This window comes from Apium graveolens, chromosome 11 (genome assembly GCF_009905375.1).
Source record: "Apium graveolens cultivar Ventura chromosome 11, ASM990537v1, whole genome shotgun sequence".
NCBI classification, from domain to species: Eukaryota; Viridiplantae; Streptophyta; class Magnoliopsida; order Apiales; family Apiaceae; genus Apium; species Apium graveolens.
In genome coordinates, this window is record NC_133657.1 from 61,577,768 (window position 1) to 61,581,789 (window position 4,022).

General features: G+C 36.5%; 1 long non-coding RNA gene across 1 annotated transcript; it reads right to left on the reverse strand.

Moving 5' to 3' along the window:
• Nucleotides 1–418: 418 nt before the first annotated feature.
• Nucleotides 419–2,276, reverse strand: LOC141698538 (uncharacterized). The gene is made up of 3 exons (XR_012565145.1): nucleotides 1,386–2,276; nucleotides 945–1,267; nucleotides 419–853 (listed from the first exon to the last, which is right to left on the reverse strand). It is a non-coding gene; the product is annotated as an uncharacterized LOC141698538 (long non-coding RNA).
• Nucleotides 2,277–4,022: the final 1,746 nt, after the last annotated feature.

The window sequence follows — 4,022 nt, forward strand, 5'->3', positions numbered from 1 at the left end:
TAAAGCAAACAAATGGATGAAAATATGAGCAGAGGTGCATAACATAAAACAACTCCCGAAGGCAACATAAACCTAGACCTAATGCCATATGTTAAGAGCCGAAGGCCATAATGTAGCACCTGAAGGAATGATTTACAACAAAAACAAGTGAACATATTTATCAATCAGAAATATCCTCTTTAGGGTCGGGGGAGGCAATGAGCGGCTCATCTGTGTCTTGTGTCTGTTAGGTCTTTAGATAAATTATAGAGGGGGCGAATACAGTTATAACAATTAATTTAATTTAAAACTCAAGTATGAAGAATAGTTTATATATTAATGAAAAAAAACTGTTTACAAAATACTCTCAAAGAATGAACAAATATCCTTGAGAGCTACGAGGTTATACGAATGATAAAATGTTAATCAATGCCTACACTGTAAACCTAATCAGTGTTTATATATTGCACAGTTACACAATCATTATAAGATATCTTAAAAATGGAAAAATACAATGCACGTCTTACAATTGATTGCTACAAATACTAAAGTTCTATGCTGACATATTTCTGAAAATTCCAGCCTTCTGTGATAGTATAAATTATCTCATAATTTCCATATTGAAAAATACTTATATGCTTAAATGCTAAGGACAAATGCTGATCTTTAAAAACTGATGACGTCACCTTTTGTCAAACTCTAATATCATCATAAACTATGTTATCATCCGGTCACGGATAAATATTGATAGAACAGTTTCAGCATGGCCAACATGATCCTCCATTCCTTCATCAGGAAGAAGTTTGTGATCTCAGCCTTGACTGTGCACCCTGGTGACTACCTTGTCAACCACAGCAACAACCCAATGGAAAACCTGAAATGTAATTTTAAGGAAAATATGTTGGAAATATGGGAAGAGCAACATGGAAGAAATGAATTAATGGAAAGAAGAAAATTAGTCATACCAAGGAGAGTTGAGGCATCAGAAAGGTCCACCTTATCATATTTCAGCTGATCGTAATGGAACGTTAATCCCCTTCAAAGGTTCAGACCCACATCCCTTGCCAAAATAGGCACCCTCTCGACGACGGAGTCAGAGGACAAGATGCCCCTAGTTTCTTTCATAAATTCCAGAGAGTTGGTGCGAAAGGAGGACGAGAGGTCTTGGGGACACGACCTTCAGACTCCTCCGTCTGGAAAGGATCCCCTCATGCCTTCAGCAGCTCAACTTGACACTTCTCGGCAACCTTCTTCTTCTTCCTTTCCATGACTTCCTGGAGAGTGGACACTGCACAGTACATTAACAGTTAGTCCAATGAAGTGTATAATTTAAGCATCGTAAGCACAAAATGAAATGGAAAAAATATTGAGTAAGGGAGACCAGAAAGAAGAAAGAGGTATGTTACCGCTACCCCATAGGGCAAATAACAAAGTCATATCCCAACTGCTGGTCAGGGGGAGTTTGGGGACTTTCAGCTTCACCAACTCCCCGTAATCCATAGTTTCTTAATTGTTCAGAATAGGTAGTAGTATCCTGGCCAGATCAATACCGCGCCATACGTCAAATTCTGTCAGCTTCGGCCTTGACATAACACCAGTGGGTGTGCCCTCTCTTATTGCTCAAATTCATGAAACACCAATTGTTCAGGTATGTTGGTGTAGAAGCCCGCACTCTTGGGGTACTCAAGAAAATCATAATGGGACCAAATGAGGCGAGTGGCCGATTTCACATCTACCTCCAAGCAGCGATATTAAAAGTTTTTGATGTGGACGAAGGCATTCGGGTCCATCTGGCCGAAGGAAATGTCATTTGACAGAATAATCTCTTTAAGATCTTTAGGACAAGGATACAAAAACCATACTTAAATGCTGCTTCGGACATCCCGTAGCACACTAACTGAATTCCACTGGAACGGAAGAGGTTTGTAAAATCTTGTTAGACTCCTTCGGCATGTAAAGATGATGGAAGCCTCGAGGAATATGATAATCGGAATAGAACTCCTGAAGTTCATTTCTCTTCATCTAGGTCGGATTATTGGACGTGGGAAACGAGCCTATATTGCTGAAGTAACCCGGGTCGAAAGGCTCCGGAGGACAAATAAAAGGACTAGCATCTTGGTTTGACCGATCCACGACATCCTAATTTGACCTATCCATATCCCTGTATTTTGAAATGAAAGAATTATTAGCCGTGTACTCAGGAGGAGAAGTGTTTAAAAGAAGAAGAATAATAGGTCATAGTACAAACGACCAGATCGGACAGGGACAATCAGGATGAATGGAGAGTGGGAGAAAGTGCCAAGAATGTTCAAGCCAAATAATATACCCTCTTTAATTCGCTTGGGCATCCCCAAATCAAAGAAAAAAAAAAGGAATACTGCCATATGCTACCCATAAAACCCCATCATCCGCACAGAACAATGGGGATATGTTAGATAATAAATTACACATAAAGGGGGTGAATTTGTTTTTATATTTTTATGCTTTTCTTGAAGTTTTTATGGTTGTGAATAAAGTGAATTAAATCTTACAGTGAGATGTATTAAACTGAAATTAAACAAGCAATAACAGTGAACACAAATCTTTCAAAACTCGCTTAATTTTATATTAAAATTAAGAATGTTTTGCTACAAAATTTCTAGGCTCTTTGTTGCTAAAGAGCTTAGCTTCTTTTTTGAGAGAAATACAAGATTTTCTTATCTAAATTGTTACTTCTAATAAAGGACCAGTGTTAACTTTACGTCACAGTTAACTACTGGTTTACACAGTGTATAATAAGACATGCTATTCACTTTAGTAAGCTGTCACTAATCATTCCATTTTACGAAAAGTATATCTTCCATTTCTGGATTAGTATATCTTTACATACTGTGTTAACTTTGATCTTCCTTTGTCAATTAATCTTCACCCTTGATCTTGCACACTCTTCAAGCTGCTTTTTATAGACTTATCAATCTAACTGGTTGAATTGTTTGTTGATTGTTAATCTTGGATATTGAACTGATCTGTACTTTGTACTTCGAGTTTTACCTCGAGAACTCCAGTTTGTTATATAGAGAACTTGAAATCTCGATAAGTATATTGGCTTATCGAGATCTCTCATTACTCTATACTTGATTTTACTTGTAGAGGTCTATGAGTTCTATATAAGAGAATTTAGCTTGTCGAGATCTCTCCACTTTATGTGTTCACTTTGGCTTATAGACATCTCCGAGTTCTCTAGTGACTAATTGACTTGTCGATAACTCAGAGTTCTCTAGTGATAATTGACTTATCGATATCTCAGAGTTCTCTAATGATATTGGACTTATCGATAACTCCGAGTTCTCTAGTGAAGAAATAATTTGTCGATATCTCCAATCTTCATGTCTTCAATTGGCTTGTCGATATCTCTGAGTTCTCTAGTAGCTTTCATTACTTCTTGATAAGTCATTATGGAGTTCTCGAATGACTTCTCTATAACACCAAATATGTGACTTGTAGAGATCTTGACCTAGAATATTTTTCTCAAATCATATTTATTCAAGTCCAAGCTTCTTCATAATTCTTCTGAGGCATGATCTTCTTGATCTTTTTCCAGATAGAATTCTTAGGCTTGATACTGTTTAAAGAGAAAGACTCCAATCTGCTCTTTGATATTTTTACAGACTTTACATGTTACCGTACAAAATGCAAACTAAGATTACAATACAACTTACTTAGGGATGTCAATTTGACTTGGTCTTGTTATTGTACATGCATGTCTTGCACAACAATCTCCCCCAATTTGTGAGAAGATTGCTTAACATAAATTCATGGCTGTTAACAAGACTAACTCCAAGTTATGATGGAAAATAAGATTAATACATAAAAATTGACACAATTACAAGTTTTATACATTAGGAGATTTACAGAGTTTAAATAGTTACAAGAATCAGGTAAATACTATTTTTGCTTCTGCTTCTTCTCTAATGAGATCCTTTAAGTAAACAAGAATTTTAAGTTCTTCTACAATAGGTGTCCCACTTAGAGCTTCTACAAGTTTGATTCTTTCTTCCTTTGGA